This window comes from Lampetra planeri, chromosome 1 (genome assembly GCF_965212315.1).
Source record: "Lampetra planeri chromosome 1, kcLamPlan1.2.h2, whole genome shotgun sequence".
Classification (NCBI taxonomy): Eukaryota; Metazoa; Chordata; class Hyperoartia; order Petromyzontiformes; family Petromyzontidae; genus Lampetra; species Lampetra planeri.
The window spans coordinates 27,603,596-27,618,996 of NC_136107.1; the positions used below are offsets into that span (position 1 = coordinate 27,603,596).

The window sequence follows — 15,401 nt, forward strand, 5'->3', positions numbered from 1 at the left end:
CACACCCACTCACGTCACCCATAACTTACCCTATATCACCCACAATCTCTGACACATTCACTCCCCCACTCACCTACTCCCTCAACCACTTACCCACACTCACAGACCCACACTCACAGACCCACTGAGCTATAAAGATTGTTTTCAGAAGCACCCTCGCCACAAATGATAGTTCAACAAAGTCACTTATCATGTATACATTTATTGCACTCAATTCCTCATATTACATGTTTCTAAATGTGGAGTGAAATATACAGGCATCAGGGTCGGGATCGAACCCACAACCTTCTGTATAGCAGGCGAGGTAGTTAACAGCTCGGCACCATGGCACTCCACCCACTTACCCATTCAAACACCCACAAATCCACTCACAGACCCACTCACCCTGCCACCCACTCAAACTCTATTCCACTCACTCAACAATGTACTCACCCACTCACCTACTCAACTATTCACCCCCCAATCACACACCCACCCATTCACCCACTCAATCTCTAACCTACCCACCAACGCACTCAATAACCCACCTACCCACATACCCACCCAATAAACTAAACAATCTTTTTTTATTTTACCAGATAAGGCTCAGATAACTATATTAATATTTTTCAGAAGTGACCTGGTTACAAATGATAGGTTAACGAAGTGGATTATCACGGAGACATTTATTGCAGCCAAATACTCTAAATGCATGTTGATTTTAAATATGGAGAGAAAACCTGGAGGACGCGGAGAAAAATCCACACGACCACAGGGAGAACATGCAAACTCGAAATATACAGGCGGAAGGGATGGGATCGAATTCACAAACTCCAGTATACTAATCTTGATTTGAAGCTTTCGTGACTGCAGGAATCCATACTCTTTGGTTCTTTCGGTAAAGTCACGTAGGTATATATCCTGTATACTAGGTGAGGTAGTTAACATCTCGCCACCGTGGTGCCCCACTCTTTGACTCACCCACCCACCCAATCACACACTAACTCACCTGCTCAACCTTCGATATTCATTCACCCACCCACTAACTGACCCACCCACCCAACAATCTACTCACCCACCCATTCACCTATTCACTCAACCCCTTCGCTCACCCACGCCCCCACACAATCACGCACTGACCTACCCACACACTCACTCACTCACAGAATCACGCACTAATTCACCCACCCACTCAACCATCCATCCACTCATGCTCCCATCCACTCACTTACTTATCCAGGCACTCACCTACTCACCCACCGACTTACTCACCCATTAAGCCACTCACCAACCCAATCACCTAGTTACCTACCCACTCAATCTCTAACCCACCAATTTACTCATCCACTCACCAACCCACTCCCTCACCCACTCACTTCAAACCATTCACTCACCAACTAATTCACACAATCACCCACCACCCACCGACTCACCCATTGACTCACTCACAGAACCACCCAGTTAATCACCCACTACGTGGAGTCCTCACCTCTTCCAATATTGTGAGATATTCTTCCTCCCAGCGGTATCTTCACGACGACGCCCGTGGAGTGGGCAAGCCTCTCAACGAGCCGGACGAGCGGGGCAACAGCCTGGTCATGTTGGGTTCATAGCGCAGTGCGGCACATGTATACACACAAGCAGACCACACACATGAACACTCACGCGATAGGGATGGGTCGCACGGTCCACTCCAGCTCGATGTACGGCTTGCCCGGATACAGATGTTAACTACCTTGTCTGGTATACAGGAGGTTGTGGGTTAGATCCCAACCCTGACACCTGTATATTTGGAGTTTGCATGTTCTCTCCGTGGTCAAGAGGATTTTTATTCTGGTCCTCTGGATTTTCCCTACACATTTGTAGTGAGTTCCCAGGGAGACAGACGACGTAGTCAAGGCACACTTTTATTTAACCAAAAGGCGGTAACAATACTTGAAGGGGTAACGGCCCCTTCACCCGTACTCAATGGGAAACACCCCTAGCACTATTCCCTGACTGTCCTATTCCCAGTCCTCCGCTATGAGTGCTAGGGGAGCTATCTGATCCGGCCCTGGTCAAGCACGGATCAACCAGACCGTGCTCTTACAAGAGCAGCGGTTCTGGAGCTCTTGGGGCCGCGCCACTGGCTTGCCCTGCTCGGCCCTGAGAAGGACAGCGAGCCAGGGGAGTTTCAGGGCCTATTCTGCCGGTCTTCAGTCTTCACTGGTAAGCTTCTAACATACTGGCCTCGAGCCCTCTAACTCCCCGCCTTTTATAGGAATCCTCTCCGAAGGGTGGGGCTATGGGGGATCACAGCGCCCCCATGGCCCCCCAGGGTTAACCGATGCGGACGTGGATGGGGTGGTTTAGTGAGTGAGTGGTTGAGTGAGTGAGTGGTTGAGTGAGTGAGTGCGTGAGCGGCTGAGTCAATGAGTAAGTGGCTGAGTGAGTGGCTGAAAGGGTGAATGGTTGAATGAGTGAGTGATTGGTTGAGTGGTTTAGTAAGTGATTAAGTGAGTGGTTGAGTGAGTGATAGTGTGCAAGTGAGTGGTTAAGTGAATAAGTGGTTGATGATCGAGTGAGTAGTTGAGTGATCGAGCGGGTGGTTGAATGAGTGGTTGAGTGAATGGTTGAGTAAGTGGTTTAGTGAGTGATTGAGTGAGTGGTTGACTGAGTGAGTGGTTGACTGAGTGAATGGTTGAATCATCGAGTGAGCGGTTGAGCGAGTAAGTGGTTGAGTGAATGGTTGAGTGAGTGGCTGAGTGAGTTAGTGGTTGAGTGAGTCGTTGCGTGGTTGAGTAAGTGCTTGAGTGAGTGGTAGAGTGAGTTAGTGGTTGATTGAGTAGTTGAATGAGTGAGTGGTTGAGTGAGTGAGTGGTTAAGTGAGTGGTTGAGTGAGCGAGTGGTTGAGTGTCTGAGTGAATTGTTGAGTGAGAGGTTGAGCGAGTGAGAGGCTGAGTGAGTGAGAGGTTGAGTGTGCAATTGAGTGGCTGAGTGAGTGAATGGTTGAGTGAGAGTGATGGTTGAGTGGTTGAGTAAATTATTAAGTGAGTGAGTGGTTGAGTTAGTGAGTGGTTAAGTGAGTGGTTGAGTGAGTCGTTGAGTGTTTGGGTGAGGGGTTGGGTGAGGGGTTGGGTGAGGGGTTGAGTGAGTGGTTGAATGAGTGGTTGAGTGAGTGGTTGAGTAAGTGGTTTAGTGAGTGATTGAGTGGTTGACTGAGTGAGTGGTTGACTGAGTGAGTGGTTGAATCATCGAGTGAGTGGTTGAGCGAGTGAGTGGTTGATTGAGTGAGAGGTTGAGTGAATGGTTGAGTGAGTGGCTGAGTGAGTTAGTGGTTGAGTGAGTGGTTGAGTGAGAGGTTGAGCGAGTGAGACGCTGAGTGAGTGAGAGGTTGAGTGTGCAATTGCGTGGCTGAGTGAGTGAATGGTTGAGTGAGTGAGAGTAATGGTTGAGTGGTTGAGTAAATTATTAAGTGAGTGAGTGGTTGAGTTAGTGAGTGGTTAAGTGAGTGGTTGAGTGAGTCGTTGAGTGAGTGTTTGTGTGAGGGATTGGGTGAGGGGTTGAGTGAGTGGTTGAATGAGTAGTTGAGTGAGTGGTTGACTGAGTGAATGGATGAGTGAGCAAGTGAGTAGCCGAGTGGTTGAGTTAATAATTGAGTCATTGGTTGAGTGAGTGGCTGTTTAAGTGAGTGAATGGTTGAGTGAGTGACTGAGTGAGTGGATAATTGAGTGAGTTGATTATTTAACTTTTTAATGTTTTTACCTACGTGACTTTACCGAAAAAACCTAAGAATATGAATCATTGCAGTCACGAAAGCTTCAAATCTAGGATTATTGAGTGGTTGAGTTAGTGGTTGATTGAGTGAGTACCTGAGTGAGCAATGGAGTGGTTGAGTGAGCAAGTGAGTGGATAATTGAGTGAGTTGATTATTGAATGAGTGGTTGAGTGCGTGGTTGAGTTAGTGGTTGAGTGAGTTTTGGTATACGTCGTGTTTTGGGATACGACGTCTTGCTTGGGATGCGACACGCTTGCTAGAACTTATATGGGTCGGGATGAGTCACCGCGTACTCGCGTATACCCCGTTCACGACTGAAACAAAACGCCGCTCCTCAGTCTGCCTGTACAGTAGATCTCGTTTCAGTGCACAACCCTTGCTATAACTTGTAGGCTATCAACTCCTCTCAGCAAGGTAAAGTGACGTAAAATTTTATTTTCATTTTAATTTATTTATGTATTTATTCTAATTTATGTATGCATTCTAGTAATAAGAAGTGTCTAAATTATTTTATACAACCCCATCAATGTATAATATGCCATATAAAATATCATTTCTTATAATCTGGAACAGATTATTTCCTTTCCCTTTATTTATTATGGGAAAAATTCGTTCGGTATACGTCATTTTCGGAATAAGTCCTACCTTCTGGAACGAATTAACGACGTATACCGAGGTACCACTTTACTCATTCAGTAGTAAGACGCTTAAATTTATGGACAAAGCTCTCATCAGAATCCCCTATTTTGATCCACACAATACGAACAGAGACATACACACTCATATCGCAACAGTAGAAGCGGAGGCAATGATCAGAGGTCTGAGGAAGTTGGATGAGAAAGCAAGTCTGCTGAAAAGAAGTTTACATGAACATTATATGCCATGGGTAAAGTCACTACCATACAAGGTTAGGAATTATTTCAAACAACTGAGCTTGGCAGTGATTAGGAAGTTTGGAGAATATTCAACACTGTCGGAGGGGTTTAATGCTGCCAAATTTATGACCCAGCGCGTAGACAAGGAGCGTATTACGCAGGTGATGTTGATCAATACCACGAAGGTGACAAAATGTTAAAGATTATGTTTATTGTAATCCGTGAGTCCAGAGATGACAGAAATTGTGGGAATGGTTTTGGACCCAGACGGCCTCCTTACACCACATAGAGAATAGGGCTCACACGGCATGGGTATATAGTATTAGGATCAATAATTCTGACAAAACACACAAGGAGAGAGATAATGCACCCCGCCATCCAGAGGGAAGTAAAAATCACGTGAACAGCTACAGCACCCCACATGTGAGGCATATAATACACCAAGCCCCACAATACAGAGAGGAGCAAGCACCCACGAACTACCAACATAATTACACACAGATGGCACACCAATCCAAGGCAACCACAGCGCACAAAGACAGATAATTATTGTAATCTCATGGTGTGGAAGCCAAGAGCGGAATCATACCAGTACCCCATGCCACAACAAACTCAAGGTGAAACACAATCTGCCCATTCCCCCTCGATACTCCCACCAGCTATACCAGGAGGGAGGAGAGAAACAGGAAAGGAAACAAAAATAGGCTCAACTCAGATGCAAAATGTGGCACAAACACGTGTTGAATCACCCACATTAATTGAGAATGAGCTTCCAGTGAGAGCACTGCCCGCTGAATTACTGCAAAGTGAGAGGGCCAGGAGGTATGCAGTCAACAATGCTTGACTCAGGGAGGAGGACGCCCCTGCCATGCATAGTCCCATGAGATGTTGGCTATCAACAACAAGGCAACTCCTATGACTAATTGGGAATGGGACGCAAGCGTAGGATTGATCACCCTGTCGCTGGCCGCCTTTGGGGAGGGTGCATAGTATGAAAGGCCGAAACACCCTAGGAACCAAAGGTTCACTACTGACGATGCGCTCCCCAAATTTCACCAGGCTCACTGTTCATGAACTCTTGGAAGTGCTTGCACAAAGGATAGTAACATCTCATCCTGTGTTCTTTGGAATCTGCAAAATCACAGTTTTTCATCTGTAATGCGAGCGTAAATGGGGTTGCTGCTGGGCTCTGGCCCAATCACACAGACCGGGGTATTGGGGGAGTGTAGGAGGGGCCGCCGTTCACCTCGGCTCCAATGGGAAGCGAGGTGAATGGGGGTGGGGCCAGCAGGGCAGTATGGGAAGGCCGGATCTGACGATCCGGAAGGGGAGGAGTCAGGGTCACGTGGGCGAGAGGATATAAGTGGGAGCCCGGAAGAGATCGGGGTCAGTTGTTGGAGTGAAGAAGCGGGACCACGTTGGGTGGCCGCCGCGCCATCAGCCACGTGGCTGATGGCGCCACACGACGGACGAGTGGCTGTACTGGAGATACGGCAGAAGCTTGACCATGAGCAACACCAGCATGAGCATCCACTTCGCCGGCACCGGGAGCAGCAACATCAGCAGTAGTGACAGCAGTGATGGCAGCAGTGGCTACCTGGCACAGTCTGAGTCATCCAAATAGTTGGCAGACTCCTCGGTCATCGATTACAGTGATGACGGATCTCTCCATGGCGAACCTTGCATCCCACTGCCTCTCAAGCTGGTAAATATATATCTCTCTAGTGTTTGTTAAACTTTTTTGTCCCTCGAACCACTCACCCTTGTGACAAAACGCATTCCACTTCTCTCTTAATGCATGTCATACAAATGATTCATATTATCGGAACATACATTTTTTGTGTAAATGCAACTGAAAGGTTTTTATTTTCATAGGGGGCATTTAGATCTTGGGGTTTGTGTAGTTTAATCAGGGTAGTTTACCAAATGTATTTTTTAAGTATTAATTAACGTCCAAAACAAATGGTTGTCATTATTTCCGGATCAACCTTTGTTTGCAACATAACCAAGAGCATCAAAACCACCAATACTTTATGGGTTACCAAAAATTCACAAACCTTATGTCCCATTAAGACCTATAGTACAATCGGCTCTGCCACGTACAAATTAGCACAACGAAACAAATACAGCCATACATCGGTAGGACCTCTTCGTTCATCAAAAACTCTGAACATCTCGTAAATATAATCAAACCCTAATGATATTCTCATAAGTTTTGATACGATTTCTCTTTTCACAAGGGTTCCGGTCAACGAGTCAATTAAATTACTCGACACTCTGGTAACAAACAAAGGTTCAGCCAAAGATATCCCAATACTAGCTGAACACTGTCTAAAGAACACTTACTTCTTGTGGCAAGGTAACTTCTATAAACAAAAGGAACGAGCAGAAATGGGCTCTCCCTTGTCTCCTGTGATAGCGAATTTGTACACGGAAGATTTTGATACACAAGCAATAGCTTCAGGTACACTAAAACAATCTGCTTCGTTTAGATATGGGGATGACACATTGATGGTCTGGCCAAACGGCAAAGATACACTGAACGCTTTTCTAAATCATCTCAACTCGCAAAACCCATCCATCCAGTTCACCATGGAAGTGGAAGCTGACAGAACTCTACCATTTCTGGATATTCTGCTCGGACGAGGTCAAAATGGCATAATAACAATGTTTACCAAAAGAAAACGCATACAGACGCCTATCTGAATGTTGAGTCACACCATCACCCCGCACAGAAATCTGCTCATTCATTGAGCTAAGAAAGTGTCAGATGGTGACAGTCTGAGAAGTGAATTCAACATGTTAAAGAAGCGCTGCAAATGAACGGTTACAATGATGCACAAATTAACAGCGCATTGAATGCCAAAACCAAATCAAATAACACGAGCATTGAAACTGCCCAAGTAATTAAAACGATCAAAATACCGGACATTGCGGGAGTAACTGATAAACTTGCCAGATGTTTGGAAAAACAAAACATCGAGTCATATTTGGCATGGTACAGTGAGGGAAAAAAGTATTTGATCCCCTGCTGATTTTGTACGTTTGCCCACTGACAAAGAAATTATCAGTCTATAATTTTAATCGTAGGTTTATTTGAACAGTGAGAGACAGATAAACAACAAAAAAATCCAGAAAAACGCATGTCAAAAATGTTATAAATTGATTTGCATTTTAATGAGGGAAATAAGTAATTGACCCCTCTGCAAAACATGACTTATTACTTGGTGGCAAACCCCTTGTTGGTAATCACAGAGGTCAGACGTTTCTTGTAGTTGGCCACCAGGTTTGCACACATCTCAGGAGGGATTTTGTCCCACTCCTCTTTGCAGATCTTCTCCAAGTCATTAAGGTTTCGAGGCTGACGTTTGGCAACTCGAACCTTCAGCTCCCTCCACAGATTTTCTATGATATTAAGGTCTGGAGACAGGCTAGGCCACTCCAGGACCTTAATGTGCTTCTTCTTGAGCTACTCCTTTGTTGCCTTGGCCGTGTGTTTTTGGGTCATTGTCATGCTGGAATACCCATCCACGACCCATTTTCAATGCCCTGGCTGAGGGAAGGAGGTTCTCACCCAATATTTGACTGTACATGGGCCCATCCATCGTCCCTTTGATGCGTTGAATTTGTCCTGTCCCCTTAGCATAAAAACACACCCAAAGCATAATGTTTCCACCTCCATGTTTGACGGTGGGGATGGTGTTCTTGGGGTCATAGGCAGCATTCCTCCTCCTCCAAACACGGCGAGTTGAGTTGATGCCAAAGAGCTCCATTTTGGTCTCATCTGACCACAACACTTTCACCCAGTTGTCCTCTGAATCATTCAGATGTTCATTGGCAAACTTCAGACGGGCATGTATATGTGCTTTCTTGAGCAGGGGGACCTTGCGGGCGCTGCAGGATTTCAGTCCCACATGGCATAGTGTTATTACCAACTGTTTTCTTGGTGATTATGGTCCCAGCTGCCTTGAGATCATTGACAAGATCCTTCCGTGTAGTTCTGGGCTGATTCCTCACCGTTCTCATGATCATTGCAACTCCACGAGGTGAGATCTTGTATGGAGCCCCAGGCCTAGGGAGATTGACAGTTCTTTTGTGTTTCTTCCATTTGCGAATAATCGCACCAACTGTTGTCACCTTCTCACCAAGCTGCTTGGCGATGGTCTTGTAGCCCATTCCAGCCTTGTGTAGGTTTACAATCTTGTCCCTGACATCCTTGAAGAGCTCTCTGGTCTTGGCCATGGTGGAGAGCTTGGAATCTGATTGATTGATTGCTTCTGTGAACAGGTGTCTTTTATACAGGTAACAAGCTGAGAGATTAGGAGCACTCCCTTTAAGAGTGTGCTCCTAATCTCAGCTCGTTACCTGTATAAAAGACACCTGGGAGCCAGAAATCTTTCTGATTGAGAGGGGGTCATATACTTATTTCCCTCATTAAAATGCAAATCAATTTATAACATTTTTGACATGCGTTTTTATAGGTGTTTTGGTTATTGTTATTCTGTCTCTCACTGTTCAAATAAACCTACCATTAACATTATAGACTGATCATTTCTTTGTCAGTGGGCAAACGTACAAAATCAGCAGGGGATCAAATACTTGTCAGCAGTAGCAGAACACACGTGCCAACAAGAACACTCAATTGATTTTGATGTTGAAATTCTGTGCAAAACTAGCTACTACTGGCCAAGGCTAATTAGAGAATATATCGAAATTGAAAGAAATAAAAATAACTTTAACCGTTCGGATAGCTACCGCCTTAGTGCTGCGTGGAAGCCACCACTTACTCTCACACCCACCCACCACTCACTCTCACACCCACTCACTCACCACTCACTTTCATGCCGGCCCACTCACTCTCACGCACGCCTACCCACCCCACACCCACCACTCACTCTCACTCCCGTCCAATCACTCACCACTCACTCTCACACCCATTCACCCACTCTTACGCCCGCCAAATCACCCACCACCTCTCACGCCGCCAACCCACCCACCAATCACTCTCTCACACCCACTCACTCACCACTCACTTTTACGCCCGCCCACTCACTACTCACTGTCACACCCACACACTCACCACTCACTCTCACACCCACTCACGCCCACCCACCACTCACTCCCACTCCCACCACTCCCTCTCTCACCTGCCCACTCACTCACCACTCACGCCCACCCACCCATCACTCTCTCACACCTACCCTCCACTCTCACACCCACCCATCACTCACTCTCACACCCACCCACTCACTCTCACACCCACCCACTCACTCACCACTCACTCCCGCCCACTTACTCACCACTCACTCTCACGCCCGCCCACCACTCACTGTGACACCCACCGACTCACTAACCACTCACTGTTATGCTCCCCCACTCACTCACCAATCACTTTCACACCGACCCACTCAACCACTACTCACTAACACCCACTCAGTCACCACTCACTTTCATGCTCGTCCACTCACCATTCACTCTCGCATGCACTCACCCACCCACCACTCACTCTCACACCCTCCCACTCACCCACCCACTCACTTTCGCACCCGCCCACCGTGGTGGTGGTGGTGACCGTGGTGGCCGTGTTGGCGGTGGCCGTGGTGGCAGTGGCCGTGGTGACGATGACCGTGGTGGTGGGGGCCGTGCGTGGGAGCCCGTGGCAAGAGACGCTCCCTGATGAAGTGGAGGCTTCACTCGATGTGAGCGTTCTCGAACTTTACAAAGTGCAGGAGCGGCTCCTCAACCTTCTTGCCCACCTCCTCCTTGTCCACCTCCTCAAACGGCCTCCGAGGGTTCGTACAGCAACCCCCCTGACGAGGGGAACGACGAGGTGGAGATCTACGGGGAAGAAGACGTGGAGGAGAGGAGGAGGGGGAGAGGGGGAAGGAGGAAGGAGATACGGGGAGGAAACAGACATGAGATGGGAGAAACGAGGAATAGAGGGAGACACGGGGATGAGGAGGGAGACTCGGGGATGAGGAGGGAGACACGGGGAGGAGGAGGGAGACACGGAGAGGAGGGGGGAGAACCGGGGAGGAGGGAGACGCGGGTAGGAGGGAGACGCGGGGAGGAGGGAGACACGGGAATGAGGAGGAAGACATGGAGAGGAGGAAGACACGGGGAGGAGGAGGTAGACATGGGGAGGATGGGAGAGGCTTGATTCCCAAATGACTTGTCTACGTACAGTGCGAAAGAAGTTCAACATACATCACCACTGGGGGAAGGGTGGTGGTGGTGGGCGGGAGGGGGGAGGGAGGAGGCGGGGGTGGGGGTACCTCGGCGGAGTGGTCAGGTGACCTCAGGTGGGCCACCTCGTGCTGCATGGTACTGTAGTTAGCGATCTTGGTCACAAATTCCCCTAGCACCACAACCACATCAACAACCACAAATACCACAACAACATCAGCCACAACTATAACCACAACCACAAAGATTCCCTGGGTAACCCCTTACCAGACTGTTGGGGCAAGTGCTGTGAGCGAGTAGCATCAGCGCCTATGAAGGCTATGGGTACTGCAGCACATGAGGGGATGGGTGGCCAGCACCATGCTCCCCCGACCACCTTTGTCTCTCCCAGTGGCAATGTTTACTACACACCGCCGCACCAGGTTACTCATTTGAGGCTGAATCGACATAGGGGAGGCCCAGGACCGGTTCAGATCATCTCTATCACTGGGTGGTGTTAGTGGCCGTCAGCGGGAATTGAACTCTGGTCTGGTCCGCTGGGTTCGTAGCAAAGCAAAGGGGTTATGCCACCGTTCCCCACAATATTTTGCTGTTTTTTCCTGGATTTTCTGTTTGCACATAGTCACATTAAGATGTTTTCTTGTTCATGTTTTTGTCTTTTGTTTGTTGCGGTTGCACCCGATTCAAGAGCCGAATGGCTCACAGGACTATACCAAATAAATGAAAAAATGAAAACTGAACACAACAAACCACAACAACTACGGCTGTCGTCGTCATTACACAATACAGGTGTTGTTGTTGGGTTAGTTGACGTAAACGCCGTGTCGTTAAACCTGCCACCACCTGACCGCACTACCAATCAGTAACGGGGTTTGTCACGTAAACAGATCTGGCTGTCGCCTGATGATGCCGGTTGTAATTGCTGGCGAAATATCACCATACTCAAGACTGTAAATTCTGTGGATTTGCTCTCCAACACACAACCGGTTTAGTGCTGTACTAGTAACGAATTGGCACCACGCTGTTTATGTGATAAACCCCGTTACTAATTGACTGTGTGGTCGGGTGGTGGCGGGTTTAACGACACATTTATATTGACAACATCTAACCCAAAAAAAACTATGATGGATGATATTGGTCGCGAAAGCCCTACTACGTTTTATAATTACACACCACATGCACAAAGTGCTTGCCAAGAAGGAGAGGAGTAAGACGTGAGGAGGATGAGGAAGGAGACACGGGGAGGAGGCAGATGCGAGATGGGAGACACGAGGGATAGAGGGAGATGAGAATAGGAGAGGAGACACGGGGAGGAGGGGGGAGGCGCGGGGAGGGAGACACGGGGAGGAGGGAGACGCGGGGAGGAGAGGAGGGAGACATGGGGAGCAGGAGGAGGGAGACATCGGAAGCAGGAGGGAGCCGCGGGAAGAGTGGGTGATGCGAAGAGGAGGGGGGAGACGGGGAGGAAGGAACACGGGAGCATAAACGACCACCACCGTCGCATCATCATCGCGTGGCACTTTCAGATGCGCCGCTTCCGCGGCCGTCTGGAATGCTGTCTTCCTTTTCAACAATATTAGGAAGCACCGCTGGGAGCTGCCCTGCAATTTCAAATCAACATCTTCATCGTATAGATTGACACTTGTTTCTTTAGGACTGCTTGTTGTTGTGTTTACTTTGTTATCCTTGCCTGGTTCTGCCCCGCCAACCTCACTTTCGATTAGCCACGGTTGGCTACGTATGGTGCGAAAGCATTTCAACATCCATACAACCAGAGACCTACAGACACCGAGAAGCAGAGAACAAGAGAGACCCACAGACCTCCAGACCCATAGACACCCAGAGAGACCTCCAGATTAGCACGGTTGGCGACGTGCGGTGCGAAAGAAGTCCAACATCCAGGTTGGTGCTGATGATGTATTTGTTTACCTTCTGTACCACCCATCGTGTTTGTGTGTACAGACAGTCCCCGGGCTACGGAAGGGTTAGGTTCCCCAGATCCTAAACCCTGATGAAAGACGCAGACTCCAAATATACGGCAGCAGCCATCGTCAGGGGTCGGGATCGAACCCGCGACCTCCTGGGAACAAGGCGAGGTAGTCAACATCTCTTCTCTATAAGTATGGGTCTCTGTGAGTCTCGAGGAGCATGGCTCTATGAGGTTCTGTGTGGGTCTCTATGAGTATGGGTCATAGGGTGAGAGAGAGACGCAAACTCCAAATATACAGCAGCAGCAGACATAGTCAGGGTTGGGATCAAACCCACGACCTCCTGCGTCCCAGGTGAGGTAGTTAACATCTCATAACCACAGCGTGTCAAGATCAGGATAAAACCCATGGGGGGGGGGGATGGAGGTTGACGAGGTGAGGTAATGGGTGAGGATAGGGGTGGTGATGGGTGAGGAGGGGGACGAGGTGATGTAATGGGTGAGGAGAGACGAGCTGAGGTGATGGGTGGAGGAAGACGAGGTGAGGTGATGGTTGAGGTGGGGGACGAGGTGAGGTGATGGTTGAGGTGGGGGACGAGGTGAGGTGATGGGTGACGATGCAGACAAGGTGATGGGTGAGGACAAGGTGAGGTGAGGGGTGAGGAGGTGAGGAGGACGAGTTTAGGGGTGAGGACGAGGGGTAAGGGGGACGAGGCGATGGGTGAGGAGATACGAGGTGAGGTCGGTAAGGGAGGTGTCGGTCTCCGGCGTGTTGCATGATATTTGTTGCTATGCTCGATGTTTGATTTGTGACAAAACATTTAATAAAGTTCTTAATAACATCCTGAAAGATAATATAATCAATTACTCGTGTCTGCTGCAGAGGTCAGGTACCCGCGTATGCCCTCCGAGTGTGCGTGTAGATAAATCAGAATCTGTATTTACCATGAGCTTTGACGTTCTCTTTCACACACGTCCAGAAGGGGCGGGTCAGCCAGTTGCATCAACAACAAAATGCCCTGAAGGATACTCGAGTAAGGATTGAGAAAATGAAGTCAAGTCACCAATAAATATGTAGTGCAAAATCAAACTGTACATGTACATACCTCCCTGTAGATTTGTCAACATCAAATCCAAGCTTGGGCAAGATGGCAAAACACCGACATTTAAAGGACCACACCAAGACCATACAGTGGCCTCGATTAAATTGCATTCAAACATTGAACTCTCGATGCGTGAGGAGGTTCCAAGTTTCAAATCGCAGACGCAGAAGCCGTGTCGAGGACTTTGAGCCCTGGCTGAGTCGGAGGCCGCTTCCTCTGCCCCCATAGGGCGCCTGCGGGGCACGTGATCTGGCTCCGCCCATGGTAGGCGGGGTCAATGACGTCACATTGTGCGTTGTCACCTCTGGCGTGACGTCACTCCGGCAGGGCGAGCGAGCTGAGCGGCTGTTTTTGTCTCTTGCGCCCCCAACAGGAGCCATGAGGTTCTTCAAGAGACGGCAGCAGTTGCAGGCGACGCTGGAGACTCCGAATTCGCCAACAGTGGAGGTGAGTGGCATTCGAGTTATACGAAATAACAAATACTGTGATCACATCGAGAAAAAATAGATTTTTTTAAATATCATTTTAATGTCACTTTAAATTGAACGTTTGATGCGTGGGTAATGAGGTTCATAGTTTAAGATCACAGATTTGAGAGTTTCATCAAGGATTTTAGTCGGAGAGAGCTTTCTCTGGGCAGTTGGTCATTGTTTGCGTTGCCTTGGTGAAAGCATCTCGGCCCAACTGCCATTGCCCCGCAAGTGTGCCTGGGGGTCACGTGACGTTTAGTGACGCAATAAGGCCTCGCCATTGGCTCCGCCCTGTTTGGGTAAAGCCAGTGACGTCATCACTAATTGATTACGTCAACGCTGCATGGGCTCTTTTTCGCTGAAAAGTGGCCTCCTGTAATTCGGGCAAAGCGAGCGTGCTGAGCGCCTGTGTTTCATTTTTTGGTTCGGCAAGAGTATCCATGAGATTCTTCAACAGACCACAGTTGAAAGCAACACATGAGACACTGAATGTGTCAACAGTGTAGGTTGACAGTAGTGCCACCTCTTGTGTTTTGATGTCAGAGGAGTTATACTTGACAAGAGAGGTCGGGGACAGACACAAAGCTGGGCTTGGAGTGGAGGCCACCACTCTGCCACTTCCCATCTAAAATGCAAACCTGTATGGAATGATAAAGAAAGCTTTGCCCCAACACCAGATTGACACCTTTTACAAGGCAGCAAGTCCGCATAAACCACACATACCTGCTAACACCAGTGGCGAGGGATATCTGAGCCGGTGTTGGGAATCCCCTATGTCGACTTAGGCTGAAATGAATACAGGCAGTCTTCACTTAGCGCTTAAGATGCCGATGTAGAGAAGTGAGCATTCATCAAACTGGCGCGAAAAGGGTTATACCATGAAATATGGGGATGCCTTCTCGACATCGTTATCTCTTATGAACAATAAATGAGGGCTTCAGCGCTATTTAATAAGAGTCATAAAACAGATGGTAAACATTCTATCAAAACGAATTAGTTTTTTTTTATAATAGCATCAGGAAGTATTATGTACTGTATTTCACCAGTGTAACCGCCTGATGCTCACCCACCTCGACCGGCCTTATCACTGGCATAATGACATTC

The 15,401-nt window shown here is 48.2% G+C and overlaps 1 long non-coding RNA gene across 1 annotated transcript; it reads right to left on the minus strand.

The window, feature by feature from the left end:
* Positions 1 to 10,159: 10,159 nt before the first annotated feature.
* On the minus strand, positions 10,160 to 14,075 carry LOC144732244 (uncharacterized). The gene is made up of 3 exons (XR_013588205.1): positions 13,831 to 14,075; positions 10,887 to 10,969; positions 10,160 to 10,449 (listed from the first exon to the last, which is right to left on the minus strand). It is a non-coding gene; the product is annotated as an uncharacterized LOC144732244 (long non-coding RNA).
* Between the last annotated feature and the right edge of the window lie 1,326 nt (positions 14,076 to 15,401).